This window comes from Lontra canadensis, unplaced genomic scaffold (genome assembly GCF_010015895.1).
Source record: "Lontra canadensis isolate GAN:19392208 unplaced genomic scaffold, GSC_riverotter_1.0 scaffold6, whole genome shotgun sequence".
NCBI lineage: Eukaryota > Metazoa > Chordata > Mammalia > Carnivora > Mustelidae > Lontra > Lontra canadensis.
In genome coordinates this window covers 35,218,453-35,243,884 of record NW_022631000.1, presented here as the reverse complement: position 1 = coordinate 35,243,884, position 25,432 = coordinate 35,218,453, and the positions used below count along the sequence as shown (strand labels likewise).

Sequence of the window (25,432 nt, the reverse complement as noted above, 5' to 3'; positions counted from 1 at the left end):
CGGGGAGAAATAGCCTGGAAGTAACCAGGAGGAGCAAAGGCACCCACCCCACCTGCAGACCCAGCAGCATCGGGGGCCTATGAACAGCCAGGCTACAGTGGGTTGCAGAGAGCAACGTCCTCAGGGACAGCGGGGTTTCTGTGAGAGCAAGAAGTTGAAGGGAACATTTATACATGAGAGAGAGTGTAGAAGGATTTTGCCTAGGGTGACCAAGCTTAGCAATACCAAACATCAAAACAACATCCAAGTTCATTCTAACAACTACAGAACTATCTATGAGTCACTGTACTTCCCGAGCCAAAATGTGCTTAATGTCTAAAGCTGTAACAAAGTCAAAACAAACAACAAATTGTAACAAATCAAAGCAATTATTCTGATTTTCTAAGCAGATCGTGAGGCCGTGATCACAATAATCTATAGGAACGTCTCCATATCCAGGCCAATGCCTGCTGATAGAGACCTGTGAGCTACGGCAGAGGACGGTGATCCAGAATCCCCTCTGAGACGGAGCCAGAGGGAACACTGGGGGGCTGGGAGAGACCACAGTTGAGAGTGACTCTCAGTGTTTGGTTGGTTTGCTTGTTTGTTTGGGGGGCGGGGACAGGTAGATAATCATGCCAATAAAGGAGACAGACAAAGGGGACATAAAAGCTTCAGTAAGACACAAGTTAAATTTGAGATGCCTGCAGGCTGACAAGTTGGAAAATCCAGGAGCCATTGGAAAAAGGAGTTCTAGAATTCCAAAGAGTAGTGAGGCTGGAGGGAGAGATTTTGGAGTCATCCTATAGGTATGTGGAAGCTGAAGGAGGGAAATAGGTGAAGCCACTGAGGAAGAAAGCGTGAAGCGGTTTCCTAGGTCTGGGGCCCCAGAGCCAATGGCCTGGCGGATTCTCCTGGCTGCGGCCACGATGGCTACTAGAATGCCACACTGAGCCGTACTGGATCCTGAGGAGAAAGGAAAAATCAGTAATCCACTCTGCCGTGTTGCATTGTGTCTTTCCCAAATTCATGTCTATGCAGGGCCTCAGAATATGACCTTATTTGAAAACAGGGTCTTTGCAGATAAAATAAATTAAGATTACTGGATTAGGGTGGCGCCTGAATCCAATGATGGTATCTTGACTGAATATAATAGGTTGCTGAGGCTATCACTAAGCAAAGTCTCTTACTGTGGTAAGGTGCCAAGTGTCCACGCTGAGTCCTTGAAACATGTGCAGTTTGGTCCAGTTTCAAAAAAAGGTTCATGGTCCCGGCGCACCTGGATGGCTCGGTCAGTTAAGTGTCTCAGTTCGGCTCAGGGCATCATCCCGAGGTCCTGGGATTGAGTCCCATGTCAGGTTCTCTGCTGAGAGGGGAGTCTGCTCTTCCCTCACCCTCTGCCGCTCCCCCTGCTTGAGCTCGCTCACTTGCTCTTACTCTCTCTCTCTCAAACAAAGAAAATCTTAAAAAAAGAAAAAATTCATGGTCCCACAGTAACGTGCATAAGGCTCATCTTCTTAATGGTTGCCAAACTCCACTTTAAAACTCCTTGACCTAAGTAACTCTGCTTCATCTTTTACCAGCATCTACCTCATTTCAAGTCTTGACCTACAAAATGGCACATATTTGAAGTTTGTTTCAAGTAACTTCTACTGCCGGTGTGGGGCTCGAACTTGGGAGCCCAAGATCAAGAGTTGCACGTTCTTCTGACGGAGGCAGAGCAGGAAGAAAAGTGCACTGCCTCACCAAGGTAGGGCACCCTTTAGTAACAGACACCTGGGAGCCTAGCTTGCCCCAGAGCCCAGGACCCCATCCGGCAGCCAGTCCACATGGGAACTGACTGTCGTGCATTTTAGTGACCATTTTATTGTGATTTTCAGGAGGAAGTTTTCATTTGCCCTTGAGGCTATAGAAGGTGGTTGGAAGGCTGGCCCTAGCCCCACAGATCTGGAGGACCCTGGCTGCCCGAGGACGGCCACCAGGGTGCATATGGTGCCTGCTGAGAACATGCAGGTCAGGGCAGTCAGGGACCTGGTCCAGGGCAAGCATTGGGAGAGGTCAGGTCAGAGAAGGTTAGAGAGGTCAACGCAGAGAAGGGTTATTGGAAGTGCTTGGCATCTGTGTAACTAAAAGCCGTAACGGATACAAATGCACATAACCCCCCCCTGATGGCGGGGCTGGGGGAACCTGGACTGCCCTGAACAAGGCCAGCCTAGGTGGGGTCATCAGGTACCTTCCAGTAAAAGACAGCTGGTTTGGATGGCTGACACCCAGAACCCATCAGGCACCCAAGTTAAATGGGAATTGACTGGTGCCGGTTAAAAGCTGCCACCTCAGGAAGCTTTAGGAAAGGGCTCTCTCCATGCTGAGGCCAGTCAGGCAACGGGAGCTCTGCAGATCTGGAGGGACTCCTGCAGCTCAAGGCCAGGTGACAGGAGGTAAACTGTGCGTGCCTGAGCCACGGAGGTCAGGGTGCCCGGGGACCTGGAATGCAGCAATCTTGGGAGAGACTGGATCACAGAAGGGGGCTACAGGTAGTACCTGACATCTGCCTGAATACACAAATGGCTCCTGAAAGTGGGGCCGGAAGAATTGGGACTGCCTTAGCTCGGGCCGGGTGAGCAGAGATCTCCTCCAGGGTGAGCCCGGACTGCTGCAGTCACTGGGAGCTCCGGCAGATGGTAAGCGAGCCTGGGGATGGCCCGGTTGGGTCGCTGCCACGGAGCCGTTTCCCTGGGTGGGCTTCCTCCTTCTTTCAGGCAGTGAGAGTGGTTGGAGATAGGCCCAGGCTCCACAGACCTAGAAGGCCCCAGTTGCCCGAGGGTAGCTGACGGGTTATCTGCAGTTACGTGCGAGCTGCTTAGGTAGCAAAGACCTGGAACAGGGCAGTATAGGGTCAGGCGGGTCTCGGGAGCGTGCTAGTTTGGGTACTCCGGCATGGGCCTTTTCCAAGCGTTAACCTCCACCAGTGTGCATATGCCCCCCACCCCAGAAGGCAAAGCTGGGGGAAAGTGGACTGCCTTGTTCGACTGGGGCCCAATGGGCAGACCAAGGTGACCTCAACTAAGAGACACCTGGGAGCCTTGATTGCAGGAAGAGCCTGGGTCCCGGCAAGCGTCGAGGCAATACACGGACTGACCGTCTCCTGTTCAGTGCTGCCCACTCACAAAGGTTTTCAGTGAGTACGCTTCCTCCACTCTGGAGGCTCTGCAGTGATGGTGGGGGGACAGGCCAAAGCGCCACAGGGCTGCTGGGCCTCTTCGCCAAAGGCCTGCTGGGAAGGTGTGCATGGTGCAGGTTCGGGCAGTGCAGGCCAGGGTCCCCAGGGAGTCGGGGCCAGGTGCTGTCCAACAATGGCGTGTTGAACTGCTTTCCCAGCGAGGGTCTCAGTCAGAAGGACAGAGTACCCTTCATTCGAAGATATCTGGGAGTCTTGGTTCCTGGAGATGCCCAGGACTCCATGAGGCAGCTGCCCACATGGGGGCTGCATGGTACCCATTTGGAGCTGCCACCTCAGGCTGACTTAGCAGGAGTGGGCCCCTTTCCACACTGTAGCCCATGCAGGTACGGAGCCTGGTCCCAGCTCCACCCCTGTGGATGGCCCTGGCTGCCTCAGACCTGATGAAGGGAAGGCCTGGTGTGTGACCACAGAGTGCCTTTCAGGCTAGCAGGCGTCTGGGCCCGGTCTTGCTAGACTGGGTCAGAAAAGTGGCACCTGGGGACAAGTTGTATGCATCTTAGAAAGCCTGAACCTACCCAAAGGACAGTATCCCCCCCTGAACAAAGAGCTCTAGCTTACTGAACTGCCCTTGCAGGACAGGGCCAGGAGAGCTGGCCCGGGTATTATGTAATAAGGGATTCCTGGAGGGCGCTTGGAGTGGGGCGGCGCAGTCAATTAAGCATCAGACTCTTGATTTTGGCTTAGGTCATGGTCTCAGGTTGTGAGATCGAGCCCCCCCTCCAGGGGGGCTGGCCTCTGTGCTGGGGGTGAAGCCTGCTTATGAGTCTCCCTGTCCTCCCCCCTGCCCCACTCTCTCTCACATTCTTGCTCCCCCCCCCCTTTTTTTTTTTTTAAAGATTCCTGGGAGCCCTAGTGGCTGGAAAAGCCTCAAACCACTCAACATGTCCAAATAGGGGCTGATATTGGTCACTTTGCAGCTGCTGCCTTCAGCGATTTCTGAAAGTGAGCCCCTCCACGCGAAACCTGTGCAGGTGTTGGGGGTCAAGCCCCAGGCATGTCAACTTGGTGGCTCCCAGCTGCCTCAGACCAGCCGCAGGTGGGAGTTGCTCATGCCCCCACAGCGCAGTTCAGGGTGGCCAGAAACCTGGGGTAGGGAAGGGTCGGGAGAGGCCAGCTCTCAAGAGCAGACTCTTGGGGACCCAGGGCATCTGCCTAATTCCGAGCCCTAACCTACACAAATGTGTTCCTTGTGAAGGCAAAGGTGGAGCAATCAGGACTTCCCTTTGAGGCTGGGCTGGCAGGCTGGCCACGGTGTCCTTCAGTAAGAAGGCTAGTAGGAACCGCGGCTGCCGGAGAAGTCCAGGACCCCGTCAGGCAGCTGGTCTAAGTGCAGACTCTTACCATTTTAAGCTGTCATCTGAGAAAGATTTTGAGAGGATGGGGTCCTTCACCCAGGAGGCCACGAGGCGGATAGGCACCAGCCTCTGTCCACAGCGCTAGAGGGACCCGGCTCCCGAGGTTTGCTGACAGGGTGCGCACTGCACATGCGTGAACTGCACAGGTTCGGGAAACCGGGCACCTGAAACAGGGCAAGTGCAGGGACAGGCTGCGTCATGGAAGTAGGACCTTTGGGACACAAATGTGCATATTCTGCAGGAAGACGGAGCTGGAGGATAATGGAGGGCAGAGCTAGGCAGGCGAACTAGGGTATCTATCATCTAGCTCAGGACCTGGGAGTCCTGTTGCTGAAGCCCAGAACCCTTTAGGGGGGCAAGTCTAAACCTGGACTAGTGATAGCCAATTTGCCTGCTTCAGGGTGTCTTTCATGGGCAGGCCCCCTCCACCCTGAGCTGATGCAGGTGTTTGGAGCTGGGCTTCCACTGCCCCAGGCCCGCTGATGAGGTACAGACTGCCTCATGTGACGTCAGCACACTTCAGGGTAGCCAGGGACCTGGAAAAGGGCACTGGTCTTAAGTGGCTGCTCAGAGGACTGGCTCTTGGAGGATGTCACACTTTAAAAATAGCCAGTTCTTTTACCAGAAAAATAAGTTTATTTGGAAATAACAGAGGAATCGAAATTCAGGCCACGCAGATTATGGCAAAGCACAGGCAAGACTGAAGATAACACAGGAAAGACGAGCTTTTGTTGGGTTTTAGGAGGACGTGGGGAAGGTTGTTTTGAACAGGAGAAGAACAAGAGTCTGAGGTTGTGATGGGTTTCTCATTGTCTGTAAGCCGTGGTTAGTGTGGTATGCTGGGGCAGGGAGAGAGCTTCCTCTTTCGTAAGAGCTGGAGATAAAATTATTCTGTGAAAGTGTCCTCTCTTGTCAAGGTAAGAATTCTCTTCCTCCTGCTGATTATGCTGGCTGCCAGGAGTGGTATGTGCTTGAGAACTCCCCCTTTCAGGGCTTCCTGCCCCTGTTTTCAATGAGGTTTCCTTTACTCACTTGCACATTTCCCTTTCTTGATTCAGATCTTTTCCTGAAAGCATTGCTGGTCAAGAGTCAGGTTCTCTGCATGTAGTGATTTTGTCCCCCGGTGCCAGGAACAACGTTTCCTGGTTGTCCTGTCCTCCATTGGAGGAAAAGTGCACTGATTGGAAACCATCAAGGCCGCACTGAGTAACAAGGAGACAAGGGAGAACTTTCAGGCATCTTCCACCTAAAGTCTGTGTCTTCTCCAGGGTGTAAGCACCGGAGGTCGTCTCAAAGCACTGAGCCAGCTTCACCGGACTTGGTGCATCACTCAATCAGATTGGACAGGCCATAGGTACAAAGTTTAAAATTGATTATACAGAATAAGAAAACAATATAATGACTCTCGTTTCTATAATCAAAACCAAGGGCCCAAACCATAGAGGTAACCAGCTAAGTAAAGGACCACGGATCATTAGGTGGAATTTGTTGGAACCAATGTGCTTATTCTCTAATTTTATGCAACTGGGTTTCTACTGCCCAGGGGAATTGATCCAAGTGCAAAAGGTCCTCGCTATTGCCCAACACCTTGTTGAGCAAGTAAATAATCAAGTGCTGTGCAATTATGCAAAATTACTTTACCTGGTGAGTTAAGTGATCGCTGTTACGGCTTCAGTTGTGCAGTCAGCTAGGTCTCCTAAATTTAGGAAGAGCTTTCTGATCATGCATCCATTGGCATATACTCAGATCTGTGGGTAAGAGAAAGGCTCCCCACATGCAGAATCATGTGTGCCTCCTGGAAGATCCTGTTTATGGCAGACAGGGAGGCTCAATGGGGTGGACCGGTGGGAGGCTTCTGATTTGTTATAGATGTTGCCAGGGGACCACTAAATGCCCCAACACACATTGACCTCCAGTTCACCAGCTATCTAAGCATTTGTGTTTCCCTGGGAAACACTGTCCATTGCAAACAAAAATAAACCCAAGTGGCACATAGGGGATGCAGCAAAGGTCTGGTTATTGACAGATTCATTAGCCGGAGTTTCCTGACTGACCTTTGGAAGCCATGGGTCAGAAGAGCTGGGATTACATTCTGTGAGAGGTGATCCCTTTTAAAGGGGTCTTGTCGAAAAACCTCACAAAAAGGTATAAACTCTGTTGCATTTTCTTAGGCTGTAGGGGAGCAGATCTTATTTAGAAAAGGAAAAATAGATGGTGGGGGGGCAAGCCTTGTGCAATTGACAAATGTGGAAATATTTAGTTAGCACAGTTCTGACTGGGGAAAGGTTGAAACAACGAGAAACACCAGGTCTTAACAACCTAACTACTTGGGTACTGGCCTTAGGCTTGTGGGTAAAATCAGCCATTGTATTCGGGACTAAAGAGAAATTAGTTACAAGTAAGATCAAGTGGTCTCTGACATTGAGAGCAGAATGGGGTCTCTGATGACGGATCCAGCAGTCAGAGAGGTTTACCACTTTTGTAAGACACTAAGAAATGTGGGAAAGACCGAGACCTCTCCAAGAGAAGACTATGCCTGTGGCGGGGGAGGGTTTGGTGGAGGGCAGAGTAAAAAGCAGCAGCAGGAGAAGGGTATAAAGTCCTGGTCTTTCTATTATAGACAAAGCTGTCTTCTTCAGCTGTCACTTGTTTGAATTCCTAGAAATCTTTACTTTCAGGTCACCAGTAGGTATGCAGGTCCAGAACGGGTTTGGTGCTTTCTTCAGATGTAACGCATGAATCCAAGTGTCTATTCCTTGGTGTTTGGCCGTACAAGGTTGGTTAAGAGTACTTGATGGGATCTTTCCAAAGGGATGGAAGAGAGTCTTTGTAGAGATGTCTTTGCCAATAGGTGAAGTCCCCAGGTTGCAAAGGTGTGATGTTTAAGAACTTCATCTCCTGAGAGCACTCCGTGGAAAAGAAGTGCTGGGTGTTATACACAAACAATGAATCATAGAACACTACATCAAAAACTAATGATGTACTGTATGGTGACTAACATAACCCAATTTAAAAAAAAAAAACAAAGAATGCTCTACCACAAGCATGGATATTTTAATAGAAGCAATTAGGCCATTACAGTATTTGAGAAAAATCTCTTATCAGCCATGGGTCAAAGAAGCAGGGGCTAGATGCATTGAGGGTTTTGCTGCAAGGAAAACAGATTCTTACTGAACTTAGGCAAAAATGTACATTGTCATGAAAAATACAAATATTTGAGAGTTTTAGAATTCTGGAGGGATCAGGGAGAAAAAGATAAATGCTTCAACTTTCGGCGTAAAGGTACACTTTACAAAATTGTGTGCTCACTTTGGCAGCACATATACTAAAATTGGACATTTTACCAAATTGCTATAAATTGTGGATAGCTTAAAGGAGAGGCAAAAAGGCAGTTTTTGAAGTCTGGAAAACAAAACATTAAAGCAACCAGTTTTCTATGAAAAGTTTTAGAAATTCTTCTGTTCAGTGTACGATCTTCAGTTTATCAATCCTGCGTTCTAGAGTACTTGTCAAAGTCTTTCTCATGAATGTCTTTGAAGAAACACTTAATAAATGGGCATAATGGGCATAAATGACAAAAGACATTAAAATACCAATGGTTAGGGAGCTGGTGAGAGTTCATTATATAAATAACAAGGAAATTAGTTATTTCTGTGACACACAACATCTCAAGATAGTAATTAGAATTATGACTGATAACATTATACCAGGACATAACAGAATTTTAGGGATTTTTTTGGTAATTCCTAGAATACTTATAATATATACCCGTACCATACAAATACAACACAAAGCATAGTACTACTTCGCATTTCACAATGCTTCCCATGTAATTTAACATATCAACTAATCCTAATTAGTAAAACCTCTCCCTTTTTATAAGAAAAGGGAACAAATCTTTTGAAAAGTGTCAGAGATCCTTTGAAATTTATCAGTTATGTTTAGGTCAAAAAGACTATTTAGAATTTGGTTTTCAGAAATTTGTAAGCAAAAATAGGTTTTGGACACTTGACCAAACAGGATCACAGATCATTATGAAACAACAGTTAATTGTCTACTCAAACAAAGCAACAATCAAGGATGTCAAGGGCAGATTCAAAGGTCGGGACACCTGGGTGGCTCAGGTTGTTAAGCATCTGCCTTCCTATTAGGTCATGATCTCCGGCTCCTGGGTATTGGGGCTTCTTGCTAAGCAGGGAGCCTGCTTCTCTCACTCTTCCCCTGTTCTCTTTCTCTCAAATAAATAAAGTCTTCAAAAAAAAGAGAAAAGTACAAAGGATTGTGTGGTTGTAAGCAAAACTTAGCTTTCTTAATCTCCAGAAGACTCCGTTTATTTGATGATAAAAGCATGAAGTACAGGAAATTATTTTGAGAAAACATAAAATCTTTGCTCTCCAAGTAGGTTCCTTTAAAAGACAAAGAAAATCATTCACATTAGCTTTTCAAAAGCAGACCAACAGTCCAAGAAAACTTTGCCCTTTTAATATATAGGAGAGTTTTTACAAAAGTACATTATTGGTATTAAAGGTCAGTTTTAAAATCCTTATAACAATTCAATTTTCAGCCAGCTTAACCGTACATAAAATTTCTTTTCCATGAAACTTCAAGGAACCTACTTGGAGTAGACTCAGAAAAAAAGTTGTTTATCTGCATTATATTTAATGCTGAGAATTCTGAAGACATGCCTTTTTTAAACATTAAACCAATAGGGGGTGCCTGGGTGGCTCAGTCATTAAGCCTTTGGCTCAGGTCAGGGTCCTGGGATCAAGCCTCTCATCCAGCTCCCTGCTCAGCGAGGAGCCTGCTTCTCTAGCTGCCTTTCTCCTGGCTTGTGCTCTTTCTCTCTCATATAAATAAATTAAAATCTTTAAAAAAAAAAAGTTAAAGCAATAAATTTAAACTGCCAATTTATCAGAGATTATCTGAGATATGAATTTAGAAAACATTTGAGTTAGTTTGTATGTTTCTGAAAGTATATTTGATTTATATAAATGCTTTGTTTTCTTTAAGCCAATTAAATCAAGGTCTTTACTAATTAACTTTGATAATACCATCTTGAGGTAGAAAAATATCCCCTATCTGTAACATGTATGTTACAGATAGACATACATAACCTATAGATTCAGATATAGTGTAGCTTTTGTTTAGAAATTTAATCCTGTCGCAGGTAGGAAACTCTAGAGAAAATAAAGTTGATCTTGAACAATGCGGGTTGGAACTGTGCAGGTTCCCTTACATGTGGATTATTTTTCCCCCAATAAATACAGTACAGTACTGATGTGGTTTTAGAATATAGGTGAGGTTCCCTGGGTAGGTCCAGAGCCCGGGGCCAAGAAAGAATTCTTGAGACCTTTTGGTGCAAAAAGGTGGTTTTATCAAAGCACGAGAGTGAACCCGGGGCAGAAAGAGCTGCCCTGGTGTTGTGAGAAGCAATTGATTACTACTGCTAAAGAGCACCTAGGAGATAAGGGAGGCCTTACCCCTGTCTAGTTAAGTTTGTTTTTCCCCTCTAGCAAGGCATTAAGATAGTTGGGAGCTTCTTGGAAGATTGTCTCACTGGACCCACCCAGAAGGGTCCACCAGAAGGGGCGGGGGAGTTGTAGGGTGTCTGCTTATGCTTTGTCTTCAGCAGGCCTTCTGCTGTCTCATCAGTACTGTAAGCGTCTTTTCCTTTCTTTTTCTTTTTTCTTTTCTTTCTTTTGTTCTTTCCTTTTTTTTTTTTTTTTTTTAAGATTTTACTTATTTGACAGAGTGTGCACAGCAGGGGGAGCACTAGGGAGAGGGAGAAGCAGGCTTCCCGCTGAGCAGGGAGCCCAACTCAGGGCTTGATCCCAGGACCCTGATCATGACGGAAGCTGAAGGGAGACGCTTAACTGACTGGGCCACCCAGGTGCTCCTGTAAATGTTTTTTCTCTTCCTCGTGATTTATGTAATGATATTTTCTTTTCTCTTTTTGTGAGAATACAGTGTATAACACACATAACATACAAAATTTGTTAATTGACTGCTTATGTTATTGGTAAGGCGTATTGTCAGTGATGTAGGAAACAAAGGCAGAAGAAAAATTAACTTTCCTTTCTACTTAAAACCCACTGACAGGTCCTTGAAACAGGACGAGTGACATTCTTCTAGGAACTCAGCTGCCTTTAAAACTTTGCTGAGGGCAAAAGACAATCTTAGCCCAATCCCCAGGATTCTATGAGTCTACTTTAACATAAAAAAGTTCCTTTGGAAATGTGCTTTATCTCTACCCCCCAAGGTACATGTTGGCAATCATCCCCCAAGCATACGACCCACTGATGTACATCTGAAGGGTCTCATGACTCAGGTTTTATTAGATAGTAATATCTAGATAGTAATAAGTGAGTTCCTAACAACAGCACACCCCTCAAGGTCCTGGAAATCTTGCTTCCAAAATTCCTTAGAAACAAAGCTATCCCCAACCCCCTCCCAACTTGAGAGTATATAATCAGTCACTCTTCATGACCTCAGTGCAGTTCTTTCAGCTCCGGGTCCTGTCCCCTTGCTTTAATAAAACCACCTTTGCACCAAAGATGTCTCAAGAATTCTTTCTTGGCCTTGGGCTCCAAACACCAACATCTTTCCTTCATCATCAACAGTAGGCTATTAATAGTTAAGTTTGGGGGAAGTCAAATGTCATATATGCCTTATTGACTGTGTGGGGTTGGTGTCCCTAACCCCTGCTTTATTCAAGGGTTCACCTTAATGAGATCCAAATTGTGCAAGTGGACTAAGTTAACGTCTCTTGCTGAGATGGCCAAAGTCTTTTATTAAAGCTTATTTATTTGCATGCTATAAGGATCCATTCAGAACTTTTAAAAAGTCATTTTGTCTTTAGAAGATTCTGCACATCGAAGAATGCATTTCATTGTCCTTCTGAGGTTTGTAATCCTCTTTTAAGGGGGCTCCTTAAGGTGGATTTATCTAAAAGGTTTTGAGAATATGGCCATTACAATTCCAAATTCTTCAAAAGTTTACGCATTTTTCAAGAAAGGCAAAGGATGCTGATTAAAGAGACAGGTGGAAGCTAACTTGCCTTTGGATTCCCTAAGATGTCTTAACTGGAAGAGGCCTTATTTTTGAACAATTCTTGTAAAACACTGTGAATCATGTGTTTTCCTCCCTTTTGAATACAATGAGTAATGTACTAGGAAGCTTCAAACAACAAACAAAAGCATCCTCACCAGGAAGGGTGATGCCTTCATAAAAACAAAAATCAATCCCAAATAAACCCAGAGAGCTCACAATACAAAGAGAGAGCGCACAAAACCCAAAAGGGACTCAAAGCCAATTGTTTTACCAGCAAAATGAGTTTCTCCAGGAATAGCAGAGGAATTGAAATTTGGGACAAGCAAACTATGGCAAACCATTGGTGAGTACAAAGAGTCAGAAGGAAGGTCAGCTTTTATTAAGTTTTAGGAGAAAAGTGGGGAGGGTTGTTTTGAACAAAAGTTCATTGAAGAAGAATAAGAACTTGAGGTTGTGACAATTTCTCACTGGCTGTAAGCAATGGTTAGTTCTTGTTGCTGGGGCTGAATAAGATCTTCCTTCTTTCTCTGAAAAGCAGGAGATAAAATTCCTATAAAGATGTCTTACATTGTCAAGATAAGAATTCTGTTCCTTCTGCTGGTTATGCGGGCTGCAAGGAGTGGTAAGTGCGTGATTGCTCCCTCTTCCAGAGCTTCCTGACTCCATTTATTTATTTCAATTTTATTTACTTGAGAGAGGAGGGGAGAGAGAGAGAGAGAGTGCATGAGAGAGAGAACATGCATGTGCAGTGGGGGAGGGACGGGGGAGAATGAGAAACAGATTCTCTGCTGAGCAGGGAGCCCGATGTAGGACTTGATCCCAGCACTCTGGGATCATGATCTAGGCCAAAGGCAGATGCTTAACAGACTGAGCCACCCAGACACACCCGACTCCATTTTAAATGAAGTTTCGTTTACTCATTTTCACAGGGAAAGGTATATGAGGACCCACAAGCCCTAGCCTACCCAATAGGCAATAACCCCTTTGAAGGCAGAACTCTAGGTGACTTGGACAGCCTTGGCAAGGCAGGGCTGGGAGGGCTGGCCAGAGTATCCTCTAATAAGAGACTCCTGGGAGACCGGTTTTCTAGGAAAGCTCTGGACCCCACAGGCAGCAAGTCCAAATGGCAAGGGACTGTCTCCGATTTGCAGTTACTGCCCCAGGGTGATGTTTGCGGGTGGTAACTTCCACACTGAACCTATGCAGGTATTTGGGGTCAAGATCCAGCTACCCTGGCCTGCTGGGCCCTGGCTTCTGGAGGCTGGCTGAAGGGCTTCCAACTCCAGGTGCCCTGACAGCACAGGTCAGGGGAGCTGGGAATCTGGAACTTGGCGAGAGTCCGGAGAGGCTGGGTTGTAGGAGTGGGCTACTGGAGGTTCAAGGCATCTGCCTAAATCCAGGTCCTAATGTCCACAAATGCACATGTGGGGTCAAGGCCAGGCTACCACAAAACACGCCGCCTCAGCATATTGATTATTTTGAGCTAAAGTTCCTTATAAAATACCCAGTGCAAGTATAATACCCAGACTTCACTTTGTCTCCACAAAGCAAAAAAAAGTTCTCCCATGTAAAATGTACCTTCCTTTTACCAGGTGGTAAAGAGACATCAGTATCAGCAGAGATCTGGAATTCAGAGTTAAGAAGTCTGGGTAAACCCCTTGTTACTTTTACCAATTTTACTACCCAAGCTCAAATTCTGTTATATTTGCAGGCTTCAGTTTTAAAGAAATTCTAAGTTTTCTTTGTACTATCAACTCATCACTGATGTGTTATTTCTATGTCTAAGAAAAGTCTCGTAGCTGCCTACCTTGGTTTCCTTGGATCTCAGTGTTAATATCAGGCCTCTCTGTGCACAGAATTAAACTTTTTCTCTTTTTAATCTGTGTCTTGTCAATTTAAATCTTAGATCACCCGGAAGAATCTTCCAGGGTAGAGCATACTTTTCCTCCTCAACAGCTGGCAGAGTTGGCAGGATACACGCTAACTGGCAGGACACTGCTGCAGCTGAGAGATGATGGGGCATCTGACAAAAGCTGGGGGAAGGTAAGAATCCTCACCACCACGTCACCTCCTAGATCTCTGCCTGCACGGGCTAAATTTAGATGAGCAGGAGGAAATATTTGTGAAACTGGTTTCTTGGCTTTAAGGACTCTGGTGACGTTAGTAGAGTTCTCTTGCTTAGAGATCCATTTCCATCCAGAGATGGCCATAGTTTTTCCTTTTGTCTTTTTTATGTCCTAAGAGCTTGCCTTTGTGACCAGTGAGAATGTGGTCTCTGGTCTCCACACCAAAAAGGGTTCACTTATCAGGGTGCACCTTGGTGTCCTGTCAAATAGAGTGGTGTTCTGAGACTCGGAGTTATAAGCAGTATTTTCATTGTCTGCTCATGCCAGGTCACAAGGGACTGTGTTCTAAGAGGTCCCAGCTGATAAAGGACACTTGTCATCTTAACCTTTGTTAGTTCTGGAAAAGTGTCATTACAGGAGTGCCTGCCCCATGTCACAGATTTGTGAGAAGGTATCTCACATTTTTCTGGGAGACTTGAAGCTACCATTTTCTCTACACTATCTTTGCTGCCTGTGCAATGAAGGCCTTTGCTGTCTTAGACTATTTTGGCGAGTAAAATTTTGGGTAATGGGGTTGCATTATTTTTTCCCTCTCCAGGCATGCCTCTTGGGTCAATGGTCTAAGCCTGGAAAGTTGCTTCTGTGTCTTCCCATAAAAAGGATTATTGGTTGAGTCACTGTTGAGATTAATAAGATCCTACTCGGGGTGCCCATGTGGCTCAATGGGTTAAGCCTCTGCCTTCAGGTCAGGTCATGATCCCAGGGTCCTGCGATAGAGCCCTACATCAGGCTCTCTGCTCGGCAGGGATCCTGCTTCCCCACTCTCTCTCTGTGCCTCTCTGCCTACTTGTGATCTCTGTCAAATAAATAAAATCTTAAAAAAGAAATAAGATTCTACTTATCATTGCCAGATGATGGAGCCTTTAAATTATATTTTAATGAAAAAATATATAGAGTGTTCTTAATTATTAGTATAGTGGTTAGCTTTTGGGACTCTCTTGAAAAGACTTTAAAAAAAAGAAAGAAAAAACAAAAATTAAACTTAAGACAAAAATGAATGTCTACATCCAATGTGAATTCCCTTTCTCAGAATCTGGCCCCATTTGCCTATTTTAATTTTCCTTTCCCGATAAGATTATAGAGAACACTGTGGTCTAATCTCAAGGTTTGAAGTATGCAAGTGTGAACCTTAAAAATAAATTACAAAAAAAATTTTTTTAATAAAAATTAAATTGCCAGTTATTTTACCATCAAAAGATGGGTTTATTGGGAGTAACAAAAAATTCCAACCTGGGGCAAGCATATGGCAAGTCCTTGGAACAAAGGAAAAGAATGATCTTTTATAGTGCAAAGTGGGGAATTTGGATGGCTGTTGAAAACAAAAAGTCCACTGGAGTAAACTTGGTGCTGGAAGTATAATGGATTTTCATTGGCTGAGTTGTGACTGTCTCTTGTTTTCTGGGCTATTGCTGGGGGGAAGGAGGAAGCCTTCCCTCCTCCTGCTTGAAGTGTAAAGTCCTGTCCCTGAGCAAGGTTTAGTCTCTTCTGTTGGTTCTGCAACTGATGACCAGGAGTGGTAGAACGTGAGAGCTCTTCTTTTCAAACCTCTTAGTTCCACTCTGAGGTTTCCCTTTATTAATTTTAACACAGGTTACTTAAATAAATGCTGAAAGGCAGGGAATGAATTTTTTAAAAAGTCACCAAAGACTGGCAGTAAAACTTGTTTTGCTCCTACTTTCCATGGCTCTGTCATCACGCTCTGGCAGCTTCAGGCATTTCTTTCTTTCTTTCTTTTTTTTTAATTTTATTTATTTTATTTGACAGAGATCACAAGTAGGCAGAGAGGCAGGCAGAGAGAGAGAGAGAGGAGGAAGCAGGCTCCCTGCCGAGCAGAGAGCCCATTTCAGGGCTAGATCCCAGGACCCGATCCCAGGACTCTGGGATCACGACCTGAGCCGAAGGCAGGGGATTTAACCCAATGAGCCACCCAGGTGCCCCGCTTCAGGCATTTCTATGCAATGTCTTTTGTAGGTGTATCCTAGGACACCCCCCCCAACACCCTCCCCAAGACAGACGCATAAACACAATTTGTGTCCCCTGAACAGCAGCTGATATTTTAAATTATAAAATAATTTACCTTTACCTCCATTTTCAGAAGTTCCTACTAAATTTAGGGAAGAACTAGAAAGATGAGTGGCCATTCACTATACCCTTCTTCACAGAGATGGCCAAAATGTTCCGAGGCCCTCTTGCAAACAATCAGTGGAATGGCAACGGTCAGGGACTAATAGAAACCATGGTTGAATTGTGTAATCAGAGGCTTTTGTTAAGATGCTTTGTACAGACTTTACTAAGGCAATATTTCCCTCCAGGTGTGGGAAATAAGGCATATTTCCCGTTTTAGTTAAAAAATCTCCCTGATATAAAGAAGCAAGTTTAAAAAGGTGGTCAGTCCCTTGATATTTAGGTTATAATGCAGGTCTTTGCAGGAATTAAAAATAACTGTCTTTGTCTTGCAAATCTCTACAAAACCAGAAATATAACTATGGAAACAAGTCAAAGCCCACCTATTTTACCAATCCCCAAAGTGTGCCTTGTCCTTTCAAATGCTTGTAGGTATATTTTTTTAAGATTTACTTATTTTTGGTGGGGGGTGGGGTACAGAGGGAGAGAACTGATAGCTGATTTTGTTTACTATCTCCTGAAGTTTCTTTGGATAATCTAAACATAATTCTTGGGAACAAATTATTAGGTAAATAGAATAAGAGTTTATAAACTTTTTTTAAAAAGATTTTATTTATTTCACAGAGAGCAAGAGATCACAAGTAGGCAGAGAGGCAGGCAGAGAGAGGAGGAAGCAGGCTCCCCGCTGAGCAGAGATTCCCGATGCGGGGCTTGATCCCAGGATGCTAAGATCATGACCTGAGCCGAAGGGAGAAGCTTAACCCACTGAGCCACCCAGGCACTCCATTTATAAACTTTTTAGCAACAATGATACTTAATGGTATCTTTAAAAAAAAAAGACTTGCAAAACTTTTTGGTAATCTGAAATCTTAACTCATCAATTTAGTAAAATTTTTAGTTGAATTTATTGAATATACACATCATTTCCAAATAACATAATAAAACATTAATTACAATTAATTTAATTAATTATGTTAATTACAAACATAGGTTTGTCTACTTTTGACTTCCCTGTTACAGAGTAATATATCTTGTGCTTTACTGAGAGATTGTCCTATGAAGAAGTATGTGTTTCTAGAAATTACAAAAGTATTCATAAATTTGCCAAACTAAAAAAAAAAAAAAAAAAAAAAAAGACTAACAGTTCACAATAGCTTGCCACTTGATTTTCATGAGGAATTAAGGTTTCTAAGAGTTGAGTAGTAAGTAATATATATAGTTTAAGCTGCTAGACATAATAAGGGAACCATGTCCATATGCAGGAAAAGCAGGATATATGCTTTTGGTAAAAGAAAGTATGAGGAAGACAAATGCCTTTTTTTGAGGGAGAGGAAAGTAATTTTGTCCTAAAGAAGGCTAAAAAAGAAAATAAGACAAAATCTGAATATAAAAAATTAAGTTGTAAAAGGTTTATCACAATGAATCTTAAAGGAATTGTACATGTGGTCAGCACTGAATAAGACTGGAATAAAGTTAAGTGAGTTTTCATGTCAAAAGTACACGTGTGCAAAACTCAAATTTGGGTTTTTCTTTGTGAAAAGGATGACATGTTCTTGAATGATTGATCTGCTTTTGATAAGAGATTATAAAACTTGTTTTTTACCTTTTAAAGTTATCTGCCTAGAAAATAAGGATGCTATGTTTTATCAAAATAATTTCCTATGCTGCATAGCTTTATCATCAGGTCTGTAATGATCAAGGAATGCTTTTCTTACTAAAACCTAAGTTTTGCTCACAACTATACAACCTTCTGTTTTTGCCTCTGAGATATTTTCTTGTCACTTTGGAAAGATAATTATGTATGGTTCCATACTGGTCTGTGAGGCTATTTAAACATATTTTCAGACTTTCTGATACATGTTTTTATTTTTGAAGTGTACTTGTCATACAACATTGTATGAGTTTCAGGAACACAACAGAGTGATCAATAACCGTATGTTATGTGACGCTCAGCATGGTTATAGCCACCATCTGTCACCATCTGTCACTATGACGGTACCATTGACTTCATTCTCTGTGTTGTACTTTCAGTGTTGATGACACAACTGGAAGCCTGTATCTCCCACTCCCTTCCCCTCTGGCCTCCACCAGTTTGTTCTTCAGTTTTATGGATTTGTTTTTGTTTGTTCATTTCTTTTGTTTTTTAAGGTTCCACATATTAGTGAAATCCTGTGGTATTAGTCTTTCTCTGCTGTCTTATTTTACATAGCATTATACCTTCCAGAACTATTCCATCTGTTGCAAATGGCAATTGAAATTGTTTTTTTTTTCATATGGCCTTTTCTCTCTACTTAAAGAGTTCCCCTTAACATTTCTTGTAAGGCTGGTAGAGTGGTGAACTCCTTTAACTTTTGTTTGTCTGGGAAACCTTTTATCTCTCCTTTATTTCGGAATGACACACTTGCTGGATAGAGTATTCTTGATTGTAGATTTCTTCCTTTCATTATTTTGAACATATCCTGCCCCCTCCCTTCAGGCCTGCAAAGATTCTGCTGAAAAGTAAGTAGCCTTCAGTGTTTTCACTTGTATGTTACTATTTGCTTTCTTTCCTCTTGCTGCTTTTATAATTCTCTCATCAGTAATTTTTGCCATTTCAGTTACTATATATCTTCATGCGGACCTTCTCGGGTTTATCTTCTTGGGGGCTTTTTCTGCTTCCTGGAGCTGGATACTTGTTTCCTTCCCTAGATTAGGAAAGTTTTCCATTATTATTTCTTCAAATAAGTTTTTTGCCTGCCTCTCTCATTCTTTTCCTTCTGGGATCCCTATAGTGTGAATGTTATTATGTTGATGATACAGCAAAAGTCCCTAAGCCTGTTCTCATTTATTATTTACTGGTTTTCTTTTTACTGTTCAGCTTGCTTGTTTTCCATTACCCTGTCTTCCAGATTAATGATCCGTTCTTCTGCATAATCTAAACTGTTCGATTTTTAGATTTTTATTTATATTTTTTCAGTTATTCTTCAGCTCTAACTCATTTTTTAATATATTTTTTCTCTCTCTCTCTTTTTTTTTTTTTAAAGATTTTATTTATTTATTTGACAGAGATCACAGGTAGGCAGAGAGGCAGCCAGAGAGAGAGGAAGGGAAGCAGGCTCCCCACTGAACAGAGAGCCCAACGCGGGGCTTGAATCCAGGACCCTGGAATCATGACCTGAGCCGAAGGCAGAGGCTTTAACCCACTGAGCAACCCAGGTGCCCCTATTTTTTCTCTCTTAATTGACATTCTCTCTGAGTTCATTCGCTCTTCTCAAGTCCAGTGAGTAACTTTATAATCATGACTTTAATCTCTTTATCAGGCATATTTCTTATCTCCATTTTGTTTTGCTCTTTTTCTGCAGTATTGTTTTCTTTCATTTGGGAGACCTTTGTTTCCTCCGTTTCTTTCTTTGTTCATATGTATTAGGTAGATCAGCTATGTCTCCTGGTCTTGATAGTCATGAGCACATATAGAACAGGTTCTGTGGTGCCCTGTAGTGCAGTTCCCCTGGTCACCAGAATCAGGTGCCCCAGGTATTCCCTGCATGGACTTCCTGTCCCCTTTTGTGTGGCTGTGCTGTGATTGCTGTGGGCATGCTAGTGGGTGGGGCTTGGCTGCAGCCCAGATTGCTGTAATGACCCAATTTATTTACTCCAGGTGCTGTGGGCAGGGTTTGTTCCCTGTGCTGATGAGAGGCCCAGCTGCAGCCCCTGCGGGATTGCCGGCAGGTGGGGCTGGCATTCAGCCTAGCTGTCTGCAGTTAGCCTCTGTGATCCTTACAGGTGCACCAACAGGCGCCTCTTGCTTCCCCGGGGGCCAGCTAACCTGTGGGATTTGTGGGTGTAAGGGTAGGTGTGGTTATCTCCCGTTTGCCTAAGGGCAGGAGTCCCTTCAGAGGGTTGCTGGCCCCAGCCAGTGTTGCCTGCCAGGTGGGGCAGGGCAAAAGCCACTTTGGAAGGGTGTCTACCAAAACTGATGGTTGGGTGGGGCAGAGCCGCAGGGGAATGCTGAAGTGGGGCAGGGTGTTAGAACTGGCTCTTGTAGAAGCCCAGCTATCTAGGCTGAAGGAGGGCAAGAAAAATGACGCCCACCCACACCTTTGTTCTCAGAGAAATCTACTATAGTTCCTGCCCCTCCAGCACATGTTCTAAGATGAATGAATGAGTCTCCCTCTTATATACCCCAGGCACTTTCCAAAAACTGCTACTTTGTTGCTCTCTCAGGCCAAGTTCTTTATTGTCCTGGTTCTTTAAGGGGGAGGATCTGGGTTTCCTGTCATCCTCCACCTCTCCCAGAATTAAGCACCACTGATTTTTAACGCTCCTAGAGTTAGCCCCATAGATTTTCCAAGCCAGAAATTATAGGGAGTCCTCTTGCCAGGGCAGGTCCCAGGGGGTGGGGATGCCCAGTGTGGCCTCTGATATCCTCACTCCTCTGTGCTTGGGCTGTCTCTCCCATTTGTGCTTAGTCCTGCTGGGTTTTGGTTCCTGATCATGTCTTTACCCCTCTTACTCTTTCTGATGTGGTCCTCTCTTCCCTCGCTGGGGAAGATCCTCTCTGCCGGTTTTTGGGTCATTTTCAGAGTTAGCTGTAGTAGATGCAGTTGCTGCCTCAGTGTGTCCATGGCACAAGGTGAGCTCAGGATCTTCCTACTTCGCCATCTTCCCCCACTCTCCCACACCTTTTGATATGTTTTGACAAACTTCCCCAAATCAAATTCTAAAATGAAGTCTACTGATCACAGACGAACTGAAGTGTTTTGGAGGGTCCATGAAACAAATCTGTCCTCAGAAAAGAGGTATGAAACTAAATAGGCTTCTTTGGTTTATTAAATTACATGGGACACATTATCAAATAAATAATGGTAAACCTGCTTTGATTACGTTTGTGTAGATGTATGTTGTTAAAACAAGTGTTGTAGAAATTGTATAAAATTCCTAAAAATCTCTAGAATACAGATTTCTGATAACTTTAAGATCATAAAACTGAACTGGTTAAAAAAATTTCCAGAATTAATTAAAACCCCACATTCAAGCCAAAAAATTAATTACATGGGGCTGAATAAACTGAGGAAGACTATAACTTATACGACTTTTGGTTCAAAACGTTGCTGACCTTTTTAATGTTTTGTTTTTCCAGATTTAAAGAAACTTTCTCTTAGGCTAATTTACACCTTTGCAAGCAGAATTCAAACACTTCTCCCTACCTAATCCGTTCAGAATTTGGAAACTCGGTATTTATATTTTCATGGCAATATATTTATTTGTGTAAATTTAAGGAACTGAGGTTGGCTTTATGGAACCAATAAGACCCCCTGGAAATATCAGCCTGAAGCATTGCTTACTGGGTTCCCAGCAGCCTTACCAGTTATGTAAAGAAGGTCACTTCCTGAGAGGTGCAAAAACCTAGGATATTTTGGGGACTTTGGGAAAAGAGGAAGTAACCCTAATCTGTGGGTATTGCAAGTGAAGTCTGATGACAAGCACTTGGCTTGGCCTCTTTGCCTTAAGAGGCTGTTAAAGTTCAATCTGCAGATCCTAATGAAAAGTTCTAGCACAGAAGAGCCTATAGGATCCATCTCTATTTTTGGTGTCTATTTTGGTGTCCTTATGTAAAGAATCCATTAATCATTAATCATTAATGAAATAATTAATAATTATTAACATAATTATTATAAGTAAATTTATAAGAAAAATTAGTCTTAATTTGGCTAACTTTGAAAATGAGGGTGACTTTAGAAAGAAAATTTATGTCAGTAACACTTCTGTGTTTATTAGATTTTAGGTCCATTGATTGTCTTTGAGATTTTGTTTTCTACCTGTAAACTAAACTAGATTCTGAATTCTAATTTCCTCTAATGTCTGGCTACAACTCTCCAAACTAACATTTCCAGTATTTTCCCCATCATTTTGACTTGGATTCATTGAGAAACAAAGCTGACCTTTTTCCTGAGGCCCGGCAAACTAAATATAGATGACTTGATACAACCTTCAGAGAAATCACAATAACTCATAATAGACAATCTTTGTGCCTATTACTCTACGGGCCACTCAAAAAATCACCAGAGACATTCAAACAACAAAGCAGAAAAATCTGTCATCGACAGCCTATCTTGATGCCATTTGAAAATACTTTGAGTCTGACATCTATGCAGGGGGCTGCTGGTGGCCTGGGTTCCATAGCCCACGAGAGCCTAGCTGCACAAGGCCACCTCACCAGGCATTGTCTGCATGTGTTTGGGCGATGCAGGTCAGGGTAGCCAGGGACCTGGGACAGGACACATTTTTTGAGAGGTCTGCTCATGGGAGGGGCCTGTTGGAGAAACAAGGTTTCTGCCTACTTCTAAGCCCTTATCAAAACAAACATGCATATACCCCATGAAGGTGTAGCTTGAAAAATCTGGACTGCCTTGACAGAGCAGGGCTGGGAATACTGGCTGTGGTTTTCTCGAATAACACATACCACCCTGGATGCCTTGGTTCCTGGAGAAGTTCTAGACCTCATCAGATGGTCCATAGGGGGACTTCCTATCACCAGTTTAAAGCTGCTGCCTCAGAAATATTTTTGAAGGGAGAGCTCTGTCCACCCTGAGGTCTTTCAGAAAGTTGGGGCACAGCAGGAGCTTCACAGGACAGGTGCACCCCAGCAGCCCAAGGGTGGCAGACACTGAGTGGACGGCACATGCATAGACCAGCACAGGTCGAAGTAGCCCCGGGCCTAGGACCGGGCAATGTCGTGCAAGGCTAGCTCACAGGAGTATGCTGTTGGATGTACCTGGCATCCTTCTACTTCTAGGGCTTAATCTGCACAAGTGCACATATTCCTGCCAAAGCGGAATTGGAGAAATCTGGACTGCCTTGCCAGGGTGGGGCAGGGAGGGCTGGCTAAGGTCTTCTCCACTAACAACTCCTGAGCCTTGTTGGCTGGAGAAGCCCAGACTCCATCCAAATGAGGACTGACAGTCGCCAGTTTAAGGCTGCCTCCTTAGAATGATTTCAGTGGGTGGGCTCCCCATCCTGGAAGCTAGGTAGGTTGTCTGGTACTTCTTGAGCTCTGCGGGTCTGTAGGGCACTGAGGCCAGGGGCCAGCTGACAGGGTATGGACTGCCCATGCTTGGGAGGTCAGGGAGGGAGGGGAGGCGAGGCCAGGGACCTAGGATAGGATAACGTCAGACCAGGCTGGGTCAACAGGAGGGGGTTTTGGAGGGCACCTGGAATCCACCCAAGTCTAAGCCCTGACCTACACAAATGCACACATTCCACTTGAAGGCAGAGCAAGAGGAGTCTGGCCTGCCCTCCCAGGGCTGAAATGGGTGAATGGGCTGAGGTAGCTTCCAGTAAGATACAACTGGGAGCCTGGACAGCTGCAGAAGCTTGAGACCCCAGCGAACCGTAAATACAATGGCAACTGACTTTTGGCGATTTCAGTGGATGCCTGCGAGCTGTTGTTGGGGGGGAGGGGGGCAATGCCAGTGGTTGGGGATGAGCCCTGACTCCAAGGCCTGGGAGGCTCCGGCTGCCAAGCATGGTGGATAGTGAGCGTGTAGACTGCCCCTGCTGGGAGCCAGGTCAGGGGAGTCAGAATTCGGGGACTGGGCAGTGTTGGGCAAGACTGGGTCACAGGAGTAAGCTATTGGTGGTACCTTGCCTCTGCCTAAGTTCTAAGCCCTAACCACACAAATGCACATACTCCCACTGAAGGCTGTTTTGTGGTGGGACACAAATAATGCTCACAGAATGACCTTGTCTTTGCACAGTATATTTAACATGGGTCCACTGCAAATTTCACAAGCCAATAGTGCACAGTATAATGTCTTCTTGTAGCCAGTAAATTCATAACCTACTCTAGCCCAGCGTTAGATGGATGACATTGTTTGTTCCAGGCAAGGTGAGATGAATAAAGTCCAATTTAAATTGAGGTGAATTGAGGTGTAGGGCGCCTGAGTGGCTCAGTTCATTAAGAGTCTGCCTTCAGCTCAGGTTGAGCCCCGCGTTGGGCTCTTGCTCAGTGGAGAGCCTGCTTCTCCCTCACTCATGAATAAATAAAATCTTTTAAATAAATAAACAAACGGAGGTGTACCTTTAGAGGAACTGGAAAAGAGCACTTAGCCAAACAAGGGCAGACATGCCAGCGCCCAGTGCAAAAGTAAGAGGCCTCTGCTGATAGAGCACATTGCTAGAGAACAAGGCCACTAGTGATCACCACACGATGGATGACCTTCTTGCCTCCACATAGCTTTTGTCGCTGTTGGTAAGAGTTCCATTATCTCAGGAGGAGCTAATTGCCCTAAGGTCTTCAGAGACCTGTCTAGATCAGCAAAGTATAGCCTTGCCCAGACAGAACACTCTGCATAGTCCTCACACACTCTTAGTTACAGTCTAAACGTCCCCTTGCCATAGTTGCTGCTTCTTATGTTTTTATTCTGAAGCCCCCCATGGGACCCCTCAGCAGCTGAGGTACCAAGTTCTTAAGGGTGGAAACAGAGGAGATGATGCCATCCTGACCCAACTTCATTGTTCTGTCAAAACAACTTTACTTCTAAAAACAACTGTTTCTAGTCCTTGTCATAAACTAACATAAACTTCATTAGTGTGAGATGTTTGGACGTATGTGTAGTACAAGTACGGAGGACTATGGCCTTGATGCCTCCTCAGCTAGTTACATATAATATGGAAAACTGGACCAGGATAGTGTGCTCTAAGCCAAACCTCACCCTCACCTACTGGGAGTCCAGGGAAAAATATAGGATCCATTCCACCAGCATATCCAGTACATGTTTTCCTGCTATCATAAGGTGGCTTTCTGGGCATTCTAATATCGAGAAGCCACAAAACTGTAGTACCCCAATGTCCCCTTCCTCCTTTAAGAGCCAATATTGTGTTTTCACAGTCACCCCTTGAATCACAGCTCCTAGAATGTATGGTATCTGCTTTACTTCTGGTTGGGTTGTCTGTTATCTCAGGTAACCACTATTGCCCCAAGACAGTAGCCGTTCTAAGAATATTACACATAGCAACCAATCTTAATGGCAACAATTCACAATGTACGTTCAGAGAAAGATCTCTTGGTACACCTGGGTGGCTCAGCCAATTAAGAGTCTGCCCTTGGCTCAGGTCATGATTCCAGGGTCCGGGGATTGAGCCCTGCCTCCAGGTGAGGTGGTGGCGGGGGGGCGTCCCTGCTCAGCGGAGAGCGTGCTTCTCTTGCTCTATCTCCCCCTCCCCAGCTCATGTTCTCTCTCACTCTAAGATAAATAATCTTTAAGAACAAAAACATCTTTTATGTCCTTTTTAGTTTTGTGTTAGTTTTAGTATTTTCTGCTTTATGTCAAATTTCCATTGCTATATTTCTGTGTAAAATTTGTTCTTTAATATATTGCTAATTTTATCCAGTTATGTGCCCAACCAGGACAAAGCTGGCATTGCCAGTGTTAAATTCAGATTGTTTGCTTTCAGAATTTCTGAAACAGTGTGAGTTGATCAATTTGGAATTGAGAAAAAGCAGCTACTGTTGTTCCTCAGGTAAACTTCTTGCCAGTCCAATAAGGAATTGTAAAGGTTTCTTTCCTTTTAGTGAA

At 44.3% G+C, this 25,432-nt stretch overlaps 1 long non-coding RNA gene across 2 annotated transcripts in view; it reads left to right on the top strand.

The window, feature by feature from the left end:
• The first annotated feature begins 11,863 nt into the window (after positions 1-11,863).
• The window catches only part of LOC116864721, a 50,110-nt gene continuing 36,541 nt past the window's right edge, over positions 11,864-25,432 (top strand). The window contains exons 1-3 of one of the 2 annotated variants that reach the window (XR_004382081.1): positions 11,864-11,968; positions 12,164-12,247; positions 20,995-21,088. This is a non-coding gene — a long non-coding RNA (uncharacterized LOC116864721). The remainder of the gene's footprint in view (positions 11,969-12,163; positions 12,248-20,994; positions 21,089-25,432) is intronic. The other variant, XR_004382082.1, reaches the window with a different exon arrangement.